Source organism: Mixophyes fleayi, chromosome 8 (genome assembly GCF_038048845.1).
Source record: "Mixophyes fleayi isolate aMixFle1 chromosome 8, aMixFle1.hap1, whole genome shotgun sequence".
NCBI lineage: Eukaryota > Metazoa > Chordata > Amphibia > Anura > Limnodynastidae > Mixophyes > Mixophyes fleayi.
In genome coordinates this window covers 101,991,355-102,017,197 of record NC_134409.1, presented here as the reverse complement: position 1 = coordinate 102,017,197, position 25,843 = coordinate 101,991,355, and the positions used below count along the sequence as shown (strand labels likewise).

Below are 25,843 nucleotides of genomic sequence, written 5' to 3'. Positions count from 1 at the left end.
CTAGAATGTAAATATAAATTGAGAAAGACAATTTGGTATCTGTCTGCATCACAATCATCAACATCATCATTAGCGCCCTCATCGCCTACACAAATATCCCCCTCATCCTATTCTAATTCCAAAGTGGCATCCTCAATTTGTGTATCACCGGCTACACTCGGGCTGTTCAGGCACACATCAGCAGAACTGCTGAAAGGATCCCTCTTTATGGGTACACTAACAGAATGCTCACGATTAGACATCCCACTGTTGGGTGGACTCTCCACAGGGATTGGTGTCATTTCTGATTCAGAGCAAACATTATCCTCTAATGCTTACTGTTATCTTGCAGCTCGACTTTGACGCGTAAAAGTATTTGTACAGCAGTTGTAGGCTCGGTAACATTTTTGGATCTGCCACTAATAGAGAAAGGCGAAGGCCTCATTCGCTCTTTGCCACTGCGTGTGTAGAATGGCATGTTGGCAATTTTTTTTTCATCGGCACTTAACTTTTCCTCAGTTACACTTCTTTTTCGCTTCAACACGGTAAAAAAATGTTGGTATCTGTTTTTTTGCCTGATTTCAAAAGACGGTGTAGTTTGACATCGCCTTTCCCAGATGACGTACTGGGAACACTACCATCAGGACTGGTGACAGAACCTGGTTGCTCATTTTGCTCATATGTGGACTGCTTTGAATCCATTCTGAGCCCAAAGCACTTGTAGTGCTACAAATTGTTTTTGACACTGCTGCAAAATAATTGCATGAAAATACATATCAGGTGTACATCCATCCACCTCTAAATTAGGTACTTTGTGTTATGACAATTTTGCATTTTCATGAATATTGAGTCAGCCTATAAAATAGCTATCTGTATATAGGCAACAAGTACACTTTAATGATGCTACTAGTTTGTTTTTTAAAATGGACATCTCACTCCACAAAATCTCTTTCTCGTTCTCATTTCCTTCAATTCTTAAGCTCTTTAGAGTATAAAGGAAACCGTCAATTTCTACTGGTCTGCTGCACAGAAAAGATTAAAATAAGCATCAAGAAGCAAATCACAAGGATGGCAACCAATATTTGATACATGTTTTTGTTGTGTCTTAAAGTAATTCAGCACTCGGCTTATATTTTAGTTTTGCTTTTAGGTACAAATACACAGATCTATTACACAGACAGCACACCTAAATCACATTTAATCCTATGGTGGAGGGGATTTTGCTAAACTGAAGCTGCCAAGATCTCTCTATAATTAAACCCAGAATAGAAAAACTAGAAATAAACTGAACATTTCTTCCATTGGTGAAATGTTTGGAATTTTTCTCGAAACAGTATATTTTTCTACCTTTTCTGCAGTTGTTTATTATTTTTAGGTCTACTCATAATCACAGCCTTTCAAAACCCTTGCTAACAGAGGTTTGTCTGTACTGATGCATACTAAGGTACTTGTCTCACACATAAGGTCTTTTAGGCAGCAAAATATATGGAATTAATTGTTGAAATGCAGGTTTGCTTTCTGCAAATTTATTTGTGCACAAAAATACAAGTCATACTTTACTACTTACTCGCCTCGTTCCAGGAGAGGGTAAAGCTAGGTAAAAAAGAGGATGTGGATGGTTTTTGATGATGCAAATCTCGTCTTTATCAAGTTAGAGGAGCAGTCCCATCATCAATCTCTGTCATCAATCTACCTCAATAAAGCCACTGCCTCAGTGTTTACTGTATTGGGTTTGACTTGATGATGCAATTAGTGTCATTTCACTGCCCAACTGGTGGCAGATAAGAACTGTCTTGGAAGTCTTGGAAGTCCTGTCTGGATATCTTCTTAATCAGGTACGTATCGTGCCTATTCTCACGGGTGTCATGCTCTTTTCATCGACGGACTACGGCTGATGACTGGATTCCTTCTGGGCCGACTCTCTGCTGGGGCCAAGTTGTGCTTTGCAGACAATCTCGAAGGGTCCCCTCAAAAGGTGCTTTAAATGTGGTGCTTAACTCACAGAGGGTGAAGAACTGAAGCACTCTGGCAGTCTGTACCACATTGCACATGTTGGGTGATCCGGCCTGGTTGACCAGCTATAGTCCCATTCTATATTCAGACATAGAGCTGCAGTCTGAGGCCACTCTCCTCTTCTTACAATTGCTGTTGCCATAGGTTTTCCTAAAGCTTCCTTGATGTCAGCTATGTTGTCATTGTTGGCAACCATCATCCATAGTTTTCAACATTTTTAAATATTTTACAGAAACACTTTGTTGTTAATCCAATACATTCACATAAGTAACACATAATTTTGTGTTGGCGGATCTTGGATCACTATAATGCTTACATTCTAAAGCATAGAGAATAAGAATAGATTGTATGAGTAGCATCCAACATGGAGAAATATAGGAATTTTATTTACCTAGTTTGTATTAGCCCTTTAAATAGAGACCAGCAATTTCTAAACATTCACATGTCTTTTAATAAAATGCTCAATACACCGAGTTTATTAGTTATGGCCACGTTATTTGGTAAAAATATGACTTGGTGCCATTATTAATAGGGCAGAATTATGACAGAAATATAAAGGCCAGTATCTTTCTTACAGAAAAGGCACCCTTGATGAAAGAAAGGGATATATTCAGGGGCTCATGCTAAGTTGAATGCAATTTGCGTTTCTGGCATATAATAGGTTTTTTATTTACTTTTTAGTAAATAGTGCTTTGCGTGCTTACCCAGAAGTTATGCTAGTAACACAATTTGCGTTCAACTTAACATAAGCCCCAAAGTGCCTATTAAAGGTGCAATTCCACATATCCATTCTTTTTAAAACAAATTCTATACCTTTTAAGATAAGCTGAAACTGGAGTTTACCAATAACTCAGCGTTCCCTTTACAAAATTGATCCTGTGCCATACTTGCCTACTCTCTCGGAATCTTGGGGAGACTGTCAAATATTGGGGACTCCGGGAAGAGCAAGCCCACCTCCACTAGATAAAGTAGGTGGAGCTTGATGATGCAGTATGCATCATTATAACCCTGCCCACCGCTGTATGATGCTACAAGCGGCGGTATTGAACAGCAAGGCCCAGGTGCCACAGTGATGTGATTGCATCATCATGTCTCCCATCCACATTTCCCATTTGACCTCCCCTCCAGGATCACTTGGAGAGGAGGTTTGAATTGTTTGAAAGTATAATCTGTGGGTAAGATTTATATGGCTGTCACTGCAAAAAATATAGTGTCTCTTTCCTGGAAAGTATTATTTTCTGCTTATTCTCAGCAGGGCATTACCTGATCCCTTATCTGAGCCAGTCAGTCACTGCACTGCTCAATGATCACAGAAAACCAGAGGGGTGGGGGAAAGGAAAGGAAGGTTCCATGCTATGAATCCTCCAAGTCTCTGCTCATTTTGTTAATGAGGTTCTCATGGTAATGAAGTTACCATGATAAGCACATGTTTCTCCTAGAATAAGGCTAGGTACACACTGGAGCTTTTCCGTCCAATAATAGTGCCAATCAGCCAACATATGACCGTACAGTTGGATGTCACATTTGTGTATATAATCACACGATGGTCGAAAGTCGTCCCAAAGTGCCAATTGTTGGTTCTTTTGGTTGGTCTTACTGTTAAATAATCTTGTTCCAATCACCTTCCGATCATGTAGTGTGTATGAATTCACTACCAATTCCACAACCAACTGCTGATAGTTCATCAAACTGTGACTCCTTTCGGGGTGTGTGTATGTATGTAAATTTCTGATGTCTGTAGCTCTCCCACTTGATGCGATGTCTGCACGTCACTCAATTGTCAATTAGGCACTTCTAACGGAAAAGCAATAGAAGGTGTCTATTGCATTTATGTGTATAGCATATGTCTGTTTGCACAATTATACATCTGTGTACATCTAGTGATGAAGAAAAGCAGATGGTAATGTATTTTGTCGATGTGTTTTGGGTAATCAGGGCTGTTGTCCCGTATCTCCTGCAGCACGGGCATATGAGAGAACGAGTCTCTCTTCTGGAACCACTCTTTGGTCCAACAAAACCGATTCTTTCTCCTTCTTTCCCTTCGGGTCTGTCCTTGCCGTCTACTGGCCATAGCGAGTAGCAAATGAGCAGTTACTTGCTTCTCTTTAACAGTATCCATAATAAGAGGTTCTTACCGGATATGTTCAGTAGTTAAACTTCTCAGCAATATCGCTGCAGGGACGTCATATGTTGTCTCAATGTGTAGAAATAAAAATCTTTCAGCACAACAATATGGCTGTGAAAAGTCACTGCACGGACGGTCGGCGCTGCATTGTAAAGGGAAGTTTCCCTTTACAATGCAGCGTCGCTTTAAATTTAAGCGCTGAAGAGGCTGAACACGCCGGAGATGAAGAATCCGGAGATTCATACATTTACCCCCTAGTGTGAATCGTCCGAGTGATCGGACCTTCAGTTGTAGGTACAATTATTGTAGATGACACGTCGGTTGGAAATCTCTCCAGTGTGTACCTGGCTTTATTGGACCTGATTCATCAAGGCATGTATTCTGAGCGCAACCCGCGTTCAGTATTATACTCATGTATTTAGGATTTGCTTACTCCCGAATTCATCAAGCATTTCACGATCCGTGTGCTGTTGAATTGAGGTGTAAGTCTGCTGTTCTCTACTACACAAGATGCTGCAGGCTATGTCCAATACCTATGTGGATTATAAATTCACAAAAGGAAGATAAAAAAAATATATTGCATTAGTGTCACCTATTAATAATAAAGCCATTAATGATAAAACAGTTAAAAAAATAAAATATATTTTTCTCCATGAAATACATTTATTAGAATGTAGTTAATGTTTACTGCAAATAAAATACATTTTTACAGTTGCTTGTGATTGCAAACTCATGTTATAGCATGCATACGAGCCTGTCAACACTACTGATCAGGACTTTCACTAGCTTCTTAGCTGAAACAAGATATATGGCAGAAAAACAAGTTACTTGGAGATGCTTGGAGTTGGATTCTGACGTGGGTGCGTGCGCTTGGCATGTCCCTACTGTACAATGACTAAGCAAAACGCTCCTTCCTTGCCCAGTTCACTCCCAAAAATTGTCGACTCTAGTAAGTATTCTTTGCGTATGAACATACAGCGGACAGGGCTGCGTTCACGGACGTATCTCCCGCTTCTAGACATGCGCAGAGTGATTTTGCGGATGATAATCGACAGATTTGTGCCTTGATGAAGCAGGCCATTATGTTTAAGGAATACACCTAATTTTATAGTGAATTGCACATGTATGCGTTTTTCCTCTAGAATAAGGAGTAGCAATACTATTTTCCAAACCTGGATATATAAAAAACCTGTATATAGCCATCCCAATTGCTGCTACTTCTCATTAACATACACATCAGTGCTACCTATAACAACTTTTGCCTTATTGAGAAATAAATCTGAATGAAATAAACTCAGAGATTGGCATAAATGTAATAAATCGGAAATAGTTGTCACTGTGCCAGATCAAACTGAGACAATTGCAGTACTATAGAAGGGATTTGTTACCTGCGATTCACTATTGCTTTTAAACATAATTAATACACCCCAAGGGCCAATCTATTCACCTACACTTCCATGCATAGCCATCTATTAATATCACTTTTCCTTTATATCTTATTATCAGATTGACTGATGGTTTGGGGTGGGGGTGAACTCATTAAAACTTCTTTCTTAAATCATCCTGCCAAAGAACCACATGGTACGAGTGGCATAAAATTAATCAAATGCTTGCAGCCAAGTTTCTGGAACGGATTGGAAGTGACTGGCATAATCCCCCATTTTCAGTGAACATTTTAAATTTGTTTGTAAAATAGATGACTAATTCTTGCCTTTGAGTTTTAATTACAAATTAAACCATACATAATATATTTTGTAGAAATATAACTGTCACTTCCACGGTTTATTGTTAAAAAAAAAAATCAAAACTTTTCAGTACAATATTCACATTTATTGTCTGTCAGGAGATTTATATTTCTGTTTCTTTTCAGTAAAAAAAGGGATTGTATAACTGATTTAAGTCAGAGTATATCACTCATTTATCAATTTCAGTGGGGTGCATATACTCTATCATGGCTTTTAAGTATAAACGTGAAGAGAATAGTTGTTCTCCAAAGTAAAAAGAAAAATGTAGTAAAGTTTAATCTTGACGTATTTCCGAGGTAAATACTCTTGACAATGAGTCATCTTTGGGCAGGCGCTTGAGGATAAGGGAGTAGGAGAGACAGGGATGGCGATAGCCCCCGCCATTTTTTCACCCTCAGTAGTGCTCGTTTATGCATCTGTTCTGCTGTACACTTCTGATTGTAATGAACACTAAATGAGTGACAAAGATTGCCATGACCCATTGTTGGAGTTGAGTTTTGGAAACACAGGAACATAAGATTGGTTGGTGTAGGGGTCAAGGATGCTGGATTTTAAATTAGGGACAAGTTTGTTTTTGTCTACTGCATATTAACCTGGTGTAGAAGGCCAGGGTGTCCTACATGCATATTAGCCTAGGGTAGCTTGAATCCTTAATCAGACCCTGCTTGTTTTACATAAGTTTAGAAGATCTGTGTTTACTTCCAAAGCCCAATGAAAACATGGGAATTGTATTTTAAAATTGTACTCAGTTTAAATGTTTTTCTTATATGCTTAACTAGCTAATTCAAATCTTAGTAAATCTCCTAAGGCAAAACCTTTTTATCAGATTTGCCACAGTTTATTACAATTCATATAAATAAAAGAGAGCACTAGAGTAGCATAATATGATAAAAATCAGTGCCCAATGTAGTTAATTTGCGTTCATATGTATAGAGCACTTGTATGGCTTCTCTGATGGTAAGATCTCTGTGAACAGCGGCCATGAATATCACGTATATGACGGAGACTATTTCTAGAAATTAACACAACACCGTTTGGAAGTACAAGAGATAAAAAGAACTTGGTTAAAACCTCCATTGTTCTAAATAATGGCAATAAGGCTTATGTATGGAAAGTGGTGCTGGTACATATCTGCCATTTGTAAGGAGAGCTTCCACTCGCAAACTTGTATAAAAAGCTGCAATGTGGGAAGCCACCCTATGGGGCATATTCAATTGTCGGCGGAAACGCCGAAAACCTCGCGCTCCCCACACTTTTACCGTTATTACGGTAATAGTGTGTGTAAAAACCGTTATTACGGTAGTTTTCTCGCTGGATTTCAGCTCGCAGCTCCCTGAGCCGCAAGCTGAAATCCAGCTTACTATTACTAACGGTAATAGTTTTAATGCGGTGGGATATTCAAACAATTGAATATGCCCCTATGTGTTTCATAATGCCTACTTCTTTAGAGGTATGTCTTCCTGCATTGTTAAGGATATATATAGGTTTTAATCTTTAATTGACTAATTATAATTTCTTGCAATGGTATCTGGACAAATCGCAGAGTAAAAGTCATTTGTATCTCACCTATTATATAAAAATAATCTAAGATAAAAATATCTATTAATAACTACCAATAAATAAGATTAAACTTTGATGAACCACCTAAAAAGAAATAAAAGTCACAAGTGCAGTTATAATTATCCCACATTTCAATTACATCATCTTTCAAGAGTAATGTTGCAATTGTTACATGATTCACTATTCCCTTGTATCACATTAAGGGGCTATTTATATAATATTATGCTGCTTTTGATTAGCAATAATAAATTGAAACAATGCAACTGGTATAGCAATGTACATGATATAAATATTCCCCAGCCACTCATTACATTTTAAACAAGCATAAAACTTGTTTATGCTTATTTATACAATCATAGGTTTTGCAAAAAAAAAATAAAGAATCCCTATTATATCAAGTTTAGCTACAAAACTCATTTTTAAGTCATCACCCAAAAATATGTACTCTGTTGATGTCTTCAATAAGTCTGGCTGGTTTTAAGATTTTAAGCTGGTATAACCAGAAGGACTGTTTTATATTCTATTGTCTGACTCTTTAAAGGACATATATTCAACAGATTGGAATTTGAAAGTACAGAGATTTGTGTTATGCCTGTGCATTTAATCTAGTGGAACACTATGGGTGGTTAGTCTATTTTTAATATTCCTGATGTGTTTCTGAATCTGGACGTTTAACTGTCTGTTACTTTTGCCTAAAATTGTAAGCTCGCACTTACATTAAGTTATGTAAGCTCACACTCACATTAAGTTATGTAAGCTCACACTCACATTAAGTTATGTAAGCTCACACTCACATTAAGTTATGTAAGCTCACACTCACATTAAGTTATGTAAGCTCACACTCACATTAAGTTATGTAAGCTCACACTCACATTAAGTTATGTAAGATCATTTTCCTCACTGATATGGTAAACAAATATTTTATCCATTGCTATAACCTCCTGCATTTGGGCAATTTCTTCTTTGTCTTTCATCTGCAGAAACAGTGAATAGCTAAAATACATTACCCTTGATTGACTGAAGTGGAACTAAGCACAGAAAAATCTAAATAATTTAATAAATGTTACATTTCCATCTTAGTTTCATTAATGCCTTTCAAATTGTTCATTTGTTAATAAGTACATTATATCTACAATATTAGAGATTTCTGAATACATTGTTGAGCTCTCTCAAAGTGGGTAAGCACTGTTTGGATGTAGGAGTGTGTATGAGTTGGAAACATGTTATTAAAAATGGAACAATGGAAATATTGAATTTTTTTCTGTCTCTAAGCACTGTTTGGATGTAGGAGTGTTTAATTTCAAGAAGCAGAAAAGCAGGTATTATACTTACAGTATTACGACAATAACATATGCCTAATTACAAAGCTGTTACATAGTGAGAGTCACTTTTATTTATTATTCGAATCTGTGGAAAAACAATGATTCAGTTTCTACACTAGCCGAGTTTCTGAGCGTATTGTATGGAAAATCTTATGCCCAGAACCGGGAGATACGTCTGTGAACGCAGTCCTGTCTGATGCACCTTTAAATGCAAAGAACACTTACTACAGTACAGCCTACAATTTTGGGGAACCAAAGTAGTGGGGAAGGGGAATTTTGCCATAGTCAGGGGCGGGCTGGCCCGGGGAGCAGGGGGGCAGTGCCCCCCCCGGGCCGCTTAGTCAGACCGCTATTAGGGCCGGGGGGTAGGCCAATCCCCGGATGCAATATTTCACATTTGTACCCGCGGCCGCATCTGATGTCATCAGATGCGGCCGCGTCAGCGCACAGGCGGCCGCATCACATGACAGGGGGATGCGGCCGCATCATCAATGACGCGGCCGCATCCCCTGTTAAGTGATGCGGCTGTCTGTGTGCCCCCCCGGCCATCCCTCTCATAGCCCGTGCCTGGCCATAGTCACTGTACTGTAAGGGCGTACTACACTGAAGCATATCCAAATCCATCTCTGGCCATCTCAAAGTTAGTTGTTTTTCTGCCGTATCTCTTGCTCCAGCTACAAGACTAGGCTTAGACCTGATCAGTAATGGTGACGGTCTCGTAAACATGCTATAACATGTGTTTGCAATAACAAGCAACTGTAAAAATTATTTTATGCTCAGTAAACAGTAAGAACATCCTAATAAATGTATTTCATGGGTAAAAAAAAAAGAATATATATGTCTTTTTAACTTTTTTATCATTAATGCCTATTTTTTCCCCCGGTGCATTCTTTTGTGAATTTATAATTCACGTAGGTATTGGACGTATTTTGCAGCTTCTTGTGCAGTAAAGCATATGAGACCCGCGCCTGATATCAGCAGCGCACGTATCTTGAGATCCGTGCCTTAATGAATTCGGGAATCTAAATATGTTTAATACGAAACGCAGGTTGTGCTCAGTAGTCCTGCCTGATGAATCAGGCCAATGTATTTCTTTTTTGTAACACATTTTTAGAGGCCCTGAGATTGTCCAAACAAAATGTGACTCAAATTCAAAATGTCTTGTGTGCTAGAAATATGCTAACAGTACCTGGAATCTGCAGAGAACAGGACACATATAAGACAGATTACTACTGCTACCAGCCCCCTACTTTGCTCCTGGCTACTGTTTTCTCTTCTGCTTATCTTCCACTGACTTCTCTGCAGATACAGACTTCCTCCCCCAGGCTGCACCTCATGTGTTTATCATATTGCTAAATCTGATTTAGAAGTGGGATGTGCTTTGCTATTTTGCTTGCTGACTTGGTGTTTATTGCTTCTGTCTCACTCGCTTTAATAGGGAAATATAAGACCAAAGCAAAATTCAGCAAAAAGCTGACATTCCGGACCGAGACCAAGCGCAGGCAAAAAGTACACTGGACCCTTCTGTTTTTAAACATGATAAGAGTTGTTTGAAGCAGAATAGGTTACCTGAGTCAGGTTAGTTGGGTTTGTAGGATGTCAGCATTAATCTTGAGCAGCCTCTAGTATTATGTTAGTGGAATGTTGAATAAGAATTACAGTAGAAATAATAAAAAATGAATGTTTATTATTATATTTTATTTAGAAAGCTTTAACATATTCTGCAGCGCAGTACATGAAGGGGCTTAAGATACAAAGAAATTACATACAATGACATCATCATCATGGTTTATTGTAAGGTGGCACAGATTCCGCAGCACTGGACAGTCGGTATATAGATACATGAATACAACATGTCAAATACATAAATTACACAAAAATTGTAATAACAAATACAAATAAGCATAATAGCAGATGTGTAGTACAAAACCCAAATGTGAATAATGACCAAGCAATTACAGGTAGCACAGAAAACAAGTTTATAAGAAATTGCTTGTAACACCCCTGAGTAAGCTAAGCAGCATGACCCCCAGAAATATGGCAGAGCACAGTGAGCTAACTGTGTATGGTTTGCTGAGATATATATATATATATATATATATATATATACACATATACACACACACACACACATATGTATATGTATATATATGTATATATATATATATATATATATATATATATATATATATATAGGATCCATACTTGTTCAACAATCGAACAGACCAGAACCAGCAGTGACATAAATACAAAATTTAATAGAAAAAAACAGGAGAATACATTACAATAGTCTGCCCTGCCCAATGATCATTTCAGCTAGGTTGCTGTCATCGTCATTAAATTTTGCATTACTGCTGATGCTGGTCTGTTCGTTTGATGAACAACTATGGATCCTGTTTCTTGGATTATGGGCTATCTTTTCAAGTTTTGATTTATGTAGTTATTGTGAATTGAGTGCATGTATATATATATATATATATATATATATATATATATATATATATATATATACATGCATTTCTTAATTAATGAATGTTGTAAAATGTTTAATTTTTTTTATAATAGTTTAAGTCCTTGAACTTTATTTAGATTTTCTTCCAACATTAGTGGAACTGACAACACAAGTCTGGACTTTCAGTTTCACTGTGCACACATGCAAGCTGAAGTAATCAGAGATTTAGCACAAGTAGGATACAATCTTGACAAAATCATTAACCCATACTTGCCAACTCTCCCGGAATGTCCGGGAGACTCCCGAAATTCGGGTCAATCTCCCGGGCTCCTGGGAGAGCTGGCAAATCTCCTGCATCCCACTGCAGCCACCGCTAAATGATACGATTTAGCCAGAATCGCGGCATTTTGGCCCCGCCCCTGCAACAAAACGTAATTTCCGTAGCGGGGGCGGGGCTAAAATGACGCGATTTGTCTTGCCCTGCCCCGCCCCGCCCCCTCCCGCCCTCCAGTCACGCCCATCTCCCGGAATCAGAATACAGAAAGTAGGTAAGTATGCATTAACCATGTACATTTACATTTACTGCAGAAAACTCTGCCCCATCTGTATAATAATCAACTACAAAAACGCAACTAACAGGCAATCTCTGCACTGTGCGCTTATTGGGAAATATAAATTCTTCTCCCCATATTGTATCAAGACTGCTAAGGAATCATTACTGTGCATCTGCCGATGTGGGGAGAGGACTTGGGGTACGAGGGATACAGAATCTTTCATTGTTGTCTATGTCTGGACTGCAAGCGTATGTAACCACCCATTTACAGCACATACTGGAACTATGACCTTTAGTAAATCTTGCCCAGATGGCACAATTGATAGTTAGGATACAAACTGGAAAACTGATTCTTTGAAAGAACGCCAGGAATTTGACATATTACAGTATAATTGCTTATGGGCATAGCTTGTGGGCTAAGCAGTTTTCATTTTTCTGCAAATGCTCTATCTCAAATATTAACTGCATATAGGGACGGAAAGTGACAAAAACATTTTCGGGAATAGATCACCTAACATTTGTAAGAAAAAATACAAACCAAAGGAATATCTGTTTCTAAGATTAAACATACAAAGAGATGATGTGGATATGTGCTTATTTGTCTCAGAAAGCAAACTACACACATGTATAGCTTGCAGAGCAGGTGGTTTCCCTTGTCATGAAAAAAATGGCTTCAGTATTTATTAGATTTTCCTATTCAGCATATAGAGATACACAGGGAGGAAAAAGCCAGGGGGAAATATATGCATGCATTGCTAATCAGAACAATGATAGGCAGCTAGTACTGCTAGCTACACTGGCAGCTTATAAAGTGGGCTGAGTTAGTGGAAATGTTGCCTATAGCAACCAATCAGATTCTAGGGTCTGATTCATTAAGGATCTTAACTGAAGAAACTTCTTATTTAAGTCTCCTGGACAAAACCATGTGTGCAAATTAGTATTCTGTTTTGCGCATAAGTTAAATACTGACTGTTTTTTTCATGTAGCACACAAATACTTGATAGCTTATTTGTAAACTTAAATTTAAAGTTGATATTTGTGTGCTACATGAAAAAACAGACAGTATTTAACTTATATGCAAAACAGAATACTAATTTGCGCCCCTTGTATTGTAACAAGGTTTTGTCCAGGAGACTTAAATAAGAAGTTTCTTAAGTTAAGGTCCTTAATGAATCAGGCCCCTAGTTATCATTTATTTAGTACATTCTACAAAATGACAGCTAGAATCTAATTAGTTGCTATAGGCAACATCTCCACTTTTTCAAACCCGCAGTTTAGTAAATATATCCCTTGGTGTGCTACTACAAAACACAGGAAATGTATTTGGCTCTGACCACTATAACATGATTGAAGTAGAGCAGTGGTGGCCCATCTGTACAGACAGAGAAGTTCTTTCCAAATCTATTAGGTGTCTAACTTGTTGACCAATTTAGTAATAAACTTGGTCCAGACTTATAAAGTAATTACATGGTGTCTGTGAAGGAGGCCTACAGGGGTGAAAGGTGCCGTATTTGTCTGTTATGTACTACAAATAATTTAAACTTCATTGCTGTGACTCTGCCTTTAGTTATACTAATATCCACCTGATTGATCTTTTCTAGAGTAATTTCCTTATATGCAGTTGCTTACTTCAACCACATCTACTGGGTCCTGGAAATGGAATTTCACTCCAGTTAAAAAGACAGCACATTTTTGGTATCTTGTGTGTACTAACAATGCAATATTAATTGTCAGCACATCACATATAGTCAGTTACAGTGGCAGTGAAATGGCTCAGGCAGGAATCAAAGAGCTCTTAAGTGCCTACCTTGTGATTATACGTTAATGCATTTCTATTATTTTTCAGTGTCATCACTGCTCTGCTTGTTGTTCGCTCATATTATGCCCTCACTGTTCTCCACAGTTTTGCATTGTTGTGTTGCGTTGAAGTTCATTGTGAAGGACTCTATTCAGATTACAGCAGTATTGTCTCCCCATCCAGCAGCGGAGCCAAGATGGGAAAGAGGCCAGAGTAGTTTTTCTGCTAATGACATGGGTATAAGTGCTTCTGATAAGAAGGAAGGAGGGTGGTAGCGGAGTAGAAACAAAGGAGTAGAAGAGAAATGTAAGATAAAATGCCATATAAAACCACGCTTTGTATTGGATTTATGAAATATACACATATATTAGGGATTTCAGGAACCTGCAAGAGTGAAACTTTGAGAGAAAAAAAAAAAAAAAAAACCCAGGGGAATTTGGTTTCATGCAGTGAAGCTGCAGGGTGGATAATTTACTGGCGAAGATGTATTTCCATTGGCTGTATCGGGTATTTTTACATAATCAGTAGTATATGAATCCAATATGACGCACAACCAATATGCAGAAAATGCATCCAAGTCTAAACCACTTACACTAGACTAATTGAAGTAAAATAAAAAATAAAACTGTGTATTTTTACTGATGTTGTCTTGACTGCTAATTGCAAGTACATGTACATAAAGAAAAGTGAGCGATATTAAATTTGTTTCCCTTGCAGTAGTGTATGTCTCAGTGCAGGGAAATCATAAACTGCATACTGCTGATTCCGTCTTCATTGCACCAAACCTCTTTGACGGTGAACTTAACACACTAAAACCTTATCTATAAAATAATCACCCTGACAACTTAATTTTGACAAAATATGGTGTAGGCGAGAGCAATTGTGAGTCAGCTAACGACTAATAGCAAATCCAAACCGTGTATGGCCACAGGCACTATCCACTGGTCCCAGGACTTCGTCCTTTACGTCAGCTGGTTCTAAACTTGGCGTCATCGTGACTACTCCCCTCTGGGCTCACAAGGACGTGCCCACACAAATCAGGTTGAGGAGTCCCACACAAAAAGGGACCGAGAGCCAGGGTACTACGAAGGGGGTAGTGATGTGTGGCCAATCAGCGATTGCACTGTGTGACTTAGATGCTAATTGCATGGTTAAACAACAATACCATAACTGGGTGGGTGAGAAGGGATTTGTGAGGTTGAGGGAAAATAACCAGTGGAGGAAGAATAAAGCCAAGTCCCTCCCCCCTGCATCCAATAGGCTGCAGAATGTCACCAGACTTAACCCTTCAAGGTAAGTGCCTGATTCCTGACAAACAGATGCGTTTAGGTGCATTTAGCTTAAGGCCTCACTTGTCAGGTTCATGTTTTTAGCACAGTGCTTACTAAGTCAGTAGCAGTGCAATAATATGTTTAAGACTGCAACTAAAAAGTATGATATGACTGCATTGCAATTCCAGGACATGCTGAGGGAAATACCATGCTGGGACCTTTAGTTCCACCGCAGCTGGTTGCTTAAGCAGTCTAATGGTTTCACAACAAGCAGGTAAATAGCTAACAGTTGTTTGATTCTAAGAAGTATTATAACATCCAAGAAGACAGAGCAATCAAGAAGTCATTAGGATGCTAAGAAAGACAGCCAAGGAGAGTAAGTAGTAAAATATGTTAGAGAGGAAGAAAGAGTGGGAGGGAAAACATGGAACAAGCAGTATGAAGAGAATGCAGAAAAATCAGGTTAATTGAATGTATTGAGGGCAAAATTTATTAAACTCTCTGTATGTTTATGTGTGTGGAACTGGTGATTTAAATAAAATGTGCATAATCCAATATGTATTATACTAATAATGTGTTCAAAGAGCATTGCATTACAAGAGCTGCCTTCTGCTTTGGTAACATGTCCCATGGAGTTTAATTCTGTTGCTGCCTCGTGTCCCTTTTCCAGAACACCCTGCCCTATGGTGTCTTTCTATATTTTATAAGATAGTGTGATCCTAAAAGTGCTACTCTAGCTTAATATATTTTTGTGCTCAAAACGCTTAAAGTTAATAATTCAGATCTTAGAAAACACAAACTCAGGGTGTTTTAGGAGAGGCTGCGCAGCAAGGAGCTTTGGAACCATGGACAGAAATCTTGCTGAGCTGGAGCAGGAAGTAGGACAAGTATTTTGGATGAAATATTCTTCGTCATTCTCCCTGCAGAGCTGTTAATCCCCTCACTGCCAGACAGGCCCCTGACATTGCAGCCCTAGCTTGCATGGTATAATTTAACCTATGTAACAGTTAGCATCCTGGGACTATTTAATCTGCAATCAATGTCTCTGGCTGCTAGTCAGTGTTTTCAGAAGTGATTGGTGTAACAGGGCTGAGTGCCCAGTATCAGCTCAGTATACAACTATGATATCTGTGTATGTGTGTAATACTGAGACACAGCTACTCTGTAATCAAAATCTCTGCTTAAATACTTATCACGTTTATGCATATGTAGATGTCAAATGATACACACGGTGGCTAAGTGGTTAGCACTTCTGCCTTAATGCACTGGGGTCATGAGTTCAATTCCCGACTATGGCCTTATCTGTGTGGAGTTTGTGTGGAGTTTGTATGTTCTCCCCGTGATTGTGTGGGCTTCCTCCCACACTCCAAAAAAACATACTAGTAGGTTAACTGGCTGCTAACAAATTGACCCTAGTCTGTGTGTGTGTGTATGTTAGGGAATTTAGACTGTAAGCCCCAATGGGGCAAGGACTGATGTAAGTGAGTTCTCGCTGCGGAATTAGTGGTGCTATATAGATAAATGATGTTGCTGTTGTTATATCCTTGATGCAGTCACATTGTATACTATAAATATTATGGGCCTCATTTACAAAGTGCACTTAATGCCCACCTCTAAACGCCTGGGTTTGACACAGATGAAACAGTATGGTCGCCCAGCCCACATCAAGGTACACGCCTGCTCTCCTCTTCTGGGAGAGACTCTGCAAGCTAGAAGCAAACCTCAATGGAAAACCACAAAAATCTGCACAGATATAAATGTCACCTCAAAGCCCAACCCACATTTACCTGTACCAGCTCTTTCATCAAAATACATTCTTCCATCTTTATCCTAAAATACAGCTTGGTCTAGCCTTGGTTGTGACTTATAATAATCACGTTGGCGCATCAGGACTTTATTACATATGACTATTTTGTGTAAGTGTGAAGCCTCTGAATGCATTGCTTGAAGTGCGCTTGGAAGTACACTAGTCAGCCCACTTCACTAGGAAGATGCGGGAGAAATGCCTGCTCTCCCAGGAGTCTACTCGGTACCTACTCGGATTTAAGGAGTCTCCCTGACATTCCGGGAGAGTTGGCAAGAATGCGCTAAACTAAATCTGTTTCCAGTTCAACCATGTTAACCAGATATTAGACATACTCAATCTGCATGGGTTCATTGCTACAAGTCCAAACACATGCTACATAAATGCATTAAAAACTGTATGCGGCATTTATTTACTGATTTACATCTGGTCTGTTAACTCAAAACTAGTTAAAAACAAAGTGGTCATAAGATAATGTATGTATCTATCACTACACATACACAGCTATGGACACATACAACAGCTAAACAAAACATAGAGCATATATAACGTTCAGCTTCACACTGTGTCTTCCTTCCACACATAATATTTCCCCTTAGGACTCTTTGGCTCCCCCGTTTTCACTATCTGTAATTTGTCTCTTGGCAAACACATTGATTTGTTTGGCTTTCGTTGACATTACTCTGCCAGTGACATGGATATGTACTTTACAAACACAGAGAACCAGTATGTGTAAGTTAGGGCACTCTAAGGGTATAGGTTTTATAAAACACTTTTAAAGTTTATTGGTATACATTAAAATTAATAGTACATTTTTATTAATGTGTAGAGCAGTGAAATATTAAAAAGAGTATATGATAAACTATAACCAGAAATATAAAAAACTGATAAAACTAGCATGTGGCTGCTAGTACGCGCCGTCCTCTCTTTCTATATATGGTTAATGTATAGCGATAGTGTAGAAAGGTATTACGAATTATTTCTTCTTCCTAAAATAATAATATCATAATAGAGATTGAAATGATATATCACAGTAAGGGACCTGCTATTGGGCCAAACTGTTACTTAGTAAGGAAGAGTAAGCGTGACAGTGATTTGATTTGTACTGTCAATAACGTTAACAGGAATAGTGGTTTGATCGAGTACTGACAGCGCTCCAAAAGATCTACTACCCAATATGTACACACTAGGAAAGGTTCCCTTCCTCCTATACACAACAACAGTATTATAATATCAGCTGTGTACATACATAAGGTACCAATCTATGGTCTCAACAGAAATGGAACATTCTTACTTCAAACATATATGTAAATAGTGATGCAAATCAACAATATACGTACATTAGGCAACAAATGATGTCCCAAAAGAAAGTGGAACGTCCCTTCTTCGATACATCGGTATTAAGTCAGCTCATTCCTGACATCAGCCTTGAGAAAGACTCAGAGAGAGTTGAAACGCGTTGGCGATAGCGGGACCTGATCTGGATGGGGAACTGATCTGGAACATCATTGTGATCCATGCCTGTGTTCTATCTTCATCTGGTATGAGTCCCTGACTTATCCATTTTGGGATTGTTTTTAATTTGTTTTATAAGTAAACTTGTTTTTAATGTTTCTATGAGAAGTAAAACAGTGTTGCACTAGACTCTTCCTGTCTTCATTTTTTATTCATATACATCATGGAGAGTATGACAACATCTAAATGAAGGAGAGGGAGAAGAAACAAAGTGCACATTTTGTCTGAAGGCTGGTTTAAAGTGGAAACACTGTAAGCATATGTCCATTGGGGTCAAGGTGCCACAGGAAACCCACAGACCTACATTTTATTTGGGTGTCTAAATTGAGTATTCACGTGGTGTTTGGAGTAAACCAGTGGTGGCTAGAAAGTGGACGTTTAAACATGTTACACTATGTTATACCTTTTTAAGTTTTAGCCATGAGAATGAGCTGACTTAATACCGATGTATCGAAGAAGGGACGTTCCACTTTCTTTTGGGACATCATTTGTTGCCTAATGTACGTATATTGTTGATTTGCATCACTATTTACATATATGTTTGAAGTAAGAATGTTCCATTTCTGTTGAGACCATAGATTGGTACCTTATGTATGTACACAGCTGATATTATAATAACGTTAACAGGGTTATCAATTCACAGTGTCTAATTAGTAAAGGGATTATCCTCTCCACTGTCAATAATTAACCTCACCTGGAGGGTACATCTAGCCTCTTAGATGTTGTGAGATATGGAAAATCCTATTGTTATATAAATACTGGGTGACCAGAACTATGTTAATTGGTATAATGGTATGCCTTATTAAAAGGATAAATACCAGCTGAGCAGCTATATATAGTGCTAGTCATGCGCATCAGTCTCTCTTTCTCTAATAATAAAAGAGTCCATGATATATATATGCTGTAATAGTACTAAGTATTGCAGTATGTGCCTGCACTTGGTTAATGATCCACCCCGCTGTCAAGCGCCCTTATGTTCTCTAATCTGTGCAGGTAATGGCACACTGTGTATAGTTTGGACTCCGAGTTGAGAGCCAATGTCTCGGGCAGTAAGGATCTATCTGAGTTCAGTGCGATGGAGCAGCGTGTATATAACTCCACCTCAGTTACATTCTGATCTTAGTTGGCCTGACCTAAGATCTGTTCTGAATAATCATATATAGACACTGCGCTAAATTAGCTCTTAATAGTAACCCTGTAATCGTAATATGCAAGGTTGCCTTGAGAAAGCTCAGTGTAGTGAAACGCGCGTCGGCGTCTCACGCGCTGTCCTTCTCTTCTTAGAATTTTAGATTATATAACCATATAGGAGGTAGATTCAGGTATATTATGATTACAGCGTTACTATTAAGAGCTAATTTAGCGCAGTGTCTATATATGATTATTCAGAACAGATCTTAGATCAGGCCAACTAAGATCAGAATGTAACTGAGGTGGAGTTATATACACGCTGCTCCATCGCACTGAACTCAGATAGATCCTTACTGCCCGAGACATTGGCTCTCAACTCGGAGTCCAAACTATACACAGTGTGCCATTACCTGCACAGATTAGAGAACATAAGGGCGCTTGACAGCGGGGTGGATCATTAACCAAGTGCAGGCACATACTGCAATACTTAGTACTATTACAGCATATATATATCATGGACTCTTTTATTATTAGAGAAAGAGAGACTGATGCGCATGACTAGCACTATATATAGCTGTTCAGCTGGTATTTATCCTTTTAATAAGGCATACCATTATACCAATTAACATAGTTCTGGTCACCCAGTATTTATATAACAATAGGATTTTCCATATCTCACAACATCTAAGAGGCTAGATGTACCCTCCAGGTTAGGTTAATTATTGACAGTGGAGAGGATAATCCCTTTACTAATTAGACACTGTGAATTGATAACCCTGTTAACGTTATTGACAGTACAAATCAAATCACTGTCACGCTTACTCTTCCTTACTAAGTAACAGTTTGGCCCAATAGTAGGTCCCTTACTGTGATATATCATTTCAATCTATATTATGATATTATTATTTTAGGAAGAAGAAATAATTCGTAATACCTTTCTACACTATCGCTATACATTAACCATATATAGAAAGAGAGGACGGCGCGTACTAGCAGCCACATGCTAGTTTTATCAGTTTTTTATATTTCTGGTTATAGTTTATCATATACTCTTTTTAATATTTCACTGCTCTACACATTAATAAAAATGTACTATTAAATTTAATGTATACCAATAAACTTTAAAAGTGTTTTATAAAACCTATATCCTTAGAGTGCCCTAACTTACACATACTGGTTCTCTGTGTTTGTAAATATCTGTTACTATGTGTGGGAGCACCTCTTCTAGGACTGTGGCTTTCCAATAAATAAAATCTGATAGACGTATTGGTACAAATAGCCATCTCCTAGTATACAGAGGATATTCCTGGTGCGATATATGTGTTTTGTCTTTAATGGATATGTACTTTCCCTACTTTACTCTATCTCTAAGTAACAGTCCTAATACTTTTTTTTTACTTTCTTGCCTGAAACTTAATTTAGGAGCAAATCAAGATCTCTAAATGTCATTTACAAACCAGAAATTTGGGGAACAACAATGCTTCTTTTGTCTGCATGTTTGCCTACCTGTCCCCCAAAAAAACATTTGAAGATGCATGCCCAATTCACAGCCTTTGAAAACACAGCCATGAAATCAATGTGCGTCTAACTTCGCAGGCTGGCAGATCATCCAGAAAATATGCAGGGTTTAGTACCATCGCTGCTCTAGAGCAATGTTAGACAATCTGCACCTCTCCAGCTGTTGTAAGACACAGCATGCCTTACCAGCCCTTGAATAATTACTCTGTGTTTATTCATTTTAATCCCCAATGGATAATACCGTCATTGATCGGGCCGGGGGCGCCCCCGCCCCGACCGATCAATATAGCTGCTGAGCACTTTCAAGGGCCCCCTGGATGCCCGAGGCCCCTGGGCTGTAGCCCAGTTAGCCCTACGGTTAATCCGGCCCTGATTTTAGGCATTCCCAATCATTGGTGCCCTAGACAACAGCCTAGGTTCACCTATTCATAGCACCAGCCCTGGTCAGCACATATATAAACAGACAAACAAGTCAGAGCCAAAAAGGAACAGTGGTGAATTGGAACAATTGTCTGCAAGTGGCTCATTGATATTATATTGTATCTTCTCCATTGCACTCTATTATTTTATTTTATTTTATATTATATGTACTGTATGTAAGACCATATTTTCTTGCTAGAAAAATATGCTCTATCATAATATATATATACAAGGGTTTTGGGTGTGATTAAGTGGAATAAATGACTGGTATGAGCATTAGTGTAAATAACACAAGGAAAAGTGTGAAACGGGTGCTAGTAATTAATGAGGCTATCTAGGAAGATTATAATAAATAGTGAGAGTATATAACACCATAATTATACTTCTATTTCAATATGCATAATATTTAATGATTAGCACATCTACACAAATCATCCTGTTTTATCACAGCAGAGTATTAGTGTTAGTAGCATCTCCTCTTGATGCTGTACAACCTGATACTTTGTGCAGGGTACAAATAACATATTGGTGAGCTGCACAGTTGCTTCTTGCTTTTAAGGCATTACTATAATTCGCCAATGTCTGTATTTTGGACTTAAAGAAGATCTCCAGTCAAAAGTATCTTTATGAATAAATATACTTATATAAAAAAATACCTCCATCTAAGTGCCGTGAGTTTTCTTTCATTAAAATCTGTCTTCACATAACTCTTAGTATAGTATCTTCTATGGTGAGTTTCTGTATGTCGGTGAGGTGATGTTGGTGCATTCTCATAGGCTGGAGATCCTCATACTCTTCTCCCATGCGTAGCTCAGTTCTCTTCTTCCTAGAATACAGTGGGCATTTACATGGGCAGGTGCCCAACACACTTAGTATAACAAGGGTTTAGAAGCTGACACAGACATAGTAGTGCAGTACCATTACAGTTGACAACGGGCGCCAGACAAACTCTTTGATAAAAATAAAGAATCACTATTTTTCCTGTACAGTTCTTTGTTTCATACATCTCAGATGTAATACATTACACAGTTTTGCCTACTGACTCTGTTTCACGCTTCAGCCACAGCATTATTAGGATATTGCTATTTCCCTGAACTGACCTCACTAGAGTGTATCTCTTCTCCTTTATCCTATGTATCCTGCTCCATTCAGTGTTCACGGATGAACAGTTCTTAAACCTCAACTCAGGATGCCACTCAGAGCTAACCTCAACACTCCTAACACATGGTTCAGTGGCAAGACAGGTTGATGGCACCTGGCTTGTCTGCCCCTCCAAATTATTTTCACTACCCACAGCTGTATCACCACATACCAGGACTTGGACCTTATTCTGGTCCACACTTGTCACTCAGCTGCTGGCACTATCTGACATGGTGATAACAGAACAAGTATTACAGCGGTACGTGTACTGCTACATTGCTTGTTAAATAGACTCCCCATGATTTGTATAGGCAAGCTATCGCTGGCAAGATCCGGCAAAACTGTGTAAACCTTTAATAAATAAACCACTTACAAGCCATTTGATAAATAACTCCTTTGATTCAAACTGAAGGGAGGTCTGATTCCGAAAGTTTCTCAATGTTGTTTTGAGCTAAGAGTCTAACGTGCAGTAGAAGTAGGAGCAAAGAAAAAGCCTGTTCACTGGCACTGAAGTGGACATTTAAATGGTCCAGTATGACCACTACACTACTAGCCTTTCCCAGAGGTGATTCAGATCACCCCACCATACTCAGAGGCATCACTCAAGTATATCCAGAAATTGGGACATGACATATTTATAGGTTTGAGTCCCCTCAAAAAATCTGTCTAGAGGAAAGTTGCTTCAATTGTGATGGGCGGTTGAATAGCTGCTGATGAGCACGGTGGCTAAGTGGTTATCACTTCTGCCTTACAGCACTGGGGTCATGAGTTCAATTCCCGACCATGACCTTATCTGTGAGGAGCTTGTATGTTCTCCCTGTGTTTGAGTGTGTTTCCTCCAGGTGCTTCGGTTTCCTCCTACACTCCAAAAACATACTGGTAGGTTAACTGGCTGCTAACAAATTGATCCTAGTCTGTGTATGTTATGGAATTTAGACTGTAAGCCCCAATGGGGCAGGAACCGATGTGAGTGAGTTCTCTGTACAGCACTGCAGAATTAGTGGCGCTATATAAATAAATGGTGATAATGATACCAAGGACTAGTTAGAACAAAAGTCCAGATAAGTGGGGAAAAACAAAGGAGGTAAGGGAGCATTGACAACATGTATTTAAATATTAAAATGTAGTTATTCTGTACTTTCTTTCACTCCATATAAGTATTTACTCTGTAGACTAATGATGGCCAATAATTGACCCATAAAAAATGTCAGCATGGTGCCTTCACGCAGACTATGCCACAGGAATATTCAAATTTAGGTAATGTTGATTTTCCACCAGTGACTGGAGCCGCAAATCATGGATTAACCTGTAGCGTGAGCTGTGTGCACTGATACTGTGTGATACTGTGTGCACTGACAGTGTATTTGTATGAAAGAACATTAAACTCTGCACACATGTCTAAGGCTCTGTATGCATTTGTATTTGATATTACCTTGACTCTGTTGTGTCAGACAGAAGATATTAGACTGTGCCTCTCACAATTTTAGTTAGAAGCATCTCAGATCATCTCATTGTGGAAGACCTTCTTGTAGAAGCTGTACCATACTGTATACTAGAAGATGCTATATATAAGATTTGTGGCAGAACTGAGGGTTTACGTGCCAGTATCAGTCCTGACTGAATTGTCCTCTGCTGATTAGTGCTGCAGGGTTCTAATATCAGCAATGAACATATGTAGTTGAAAGTTGCTTTGAGCAGAATATCTAATCACAATTGTTCTTCAGTTCATCTATAGGAAAATTGTCTGTGTAGATGTAAAAGATACGCAGGCACAACAATGCAAAAGCATTTGGAACTGTTGTTATAAACTGCATCAGAGGTCATGGATCACTTACCAAGAGAAAATACTTTGTAACTGTTACAAAAAATGCTGAACCTGCTTGGAAACCCTAAGGTCAGTTTTGGCAGCAGCAAATAAACCAGCTATAAGTTGTCTTTGAGCTTATTAAATGAAAAATGATCTTTGCAATATAACACTCCTCAATAACTGCTATTAAACCATACTTGCCAACTCTCCCGGAATGTCCGGGAGACTCACGAAATTCGGGTCAGTCTACCAGGCTCCAGCGAGAGCTGGCATTTGTCCCGCAATCTGGAATTCACAGAGAATCGTGTCATTTGACGCGATTCTCTGTGAATTGCGCCATTGCGCTATGACTCCCCCTCCCGCCCTCCAGTCACGCCCCTCTGAGTAGGTAAGTATGTATTAAACTGATATGCAAAAGCATTCTGTACAATGGTTAGCGGCCCATCTGGACTAGTGGGTTATAAATTGTGATGTCTGCACAGTAATAATCAAAATTCTGTTGTTGTATCAAATGTATTATTATAAATTGTGCTGTGACATTATATGCAACTCTGAGATACAAGGACAATACAGGACAGATTCTATCAGATTCTATCAGAAGAAAAGAGCTGTTTATACTGTAAGAGTTTAAAACAAGTATTAGGCACATCATAATATATGAATAATCCCTGCACACCTAGCTGAAAAATAAACAGGATAGATTTATTGATCGGATGTTTAGGTGTAAAGGACCTACACTGGTAAGTGTTATGAATCGATATATGACCCTGATGAAAGTGCCACTATGAATCAAATAATAAATCTGTACGCTGGGTTGTGGACATTTTTAAATGGCAGGTTATAGAATAGAATAAAATACACCACCAGTAGTGCAGAAGACCTTGTCTGTACAGCTTCTAATGTTTAAACCTTTTTTTTTTCCCAGAAGAAACTTGTTTTTCCAAAGCTGCATTACAATATAAAGAGGTGAACACTTTTGTTTACCCCTTTAAAGTGGGTGTAGAGGGAGGTGCGAGTGTGAGAACCAATCACAACCCGCATTGTTTGTGCTTGTGGTTTCTGATTGGTCCTTTGCTCACACAGCATCACACAACTCTGGATTTGGTGCAATCCTAGAAAATCCATGAAACTTGAAATGTCTGAGTGTAGAAGAGACTAGGGGGTTTGCCTTTACAGGCCATCGCCGTTTTAAATTTTCAATGCAAAATCCCCAGATCTGGGGGTAAAAGTATTAAAGATTGATTTTTGCAAATTGGCAATATTTGGCGACTTTGACAGCTAAATTTAAAAATGATAATGTGTTTAAAGTCGCCGAATATTGTTGGTTTGCAAAAATCGATCTGTAATACATTTACCTTCTGGAGCGCCCCGCTCCAGAAGGTAAATGAAGGGTAACAACCTAGGGCTAAAAAAATTGATAAAGTGCAAAGGTTACTCTTCATGCCCACAACTACCTTGCTATGATACCATGTGAAATCAGTTCAAATTAATTTTTAAACTAAAATACAGTACTTTAACAACATCTACCACTGCTGAGTAGGGGCTCCTGTAAACAATATTTTAGTTACTGTTATAATGAAGATTCTTCCCTTTCACCCCAATGCATTGTTAGCATTTTTGTCACTACTATTTAATAGGGGTTTCATCAAACTTGCCTTAATGAAAGGACTGCCCACTTTTGGAAAATATA

General features: G+C 38.6%; 1 protein-coding gene across 1 annotated transcript in view; it reads left to right on the top strand.

The window, feature by feature from the left end:
• The window catches only part of CACNA1I (calcium voltage-gated channel subunit alpha1 I), a 565,240-nt gene that overhangs the window by 104,659 nt on the left and 434,738 nt on the right, over positions 1-25,843 (top strand). The gene's annotated exons all lie outside the window — the stretch shown is intronic.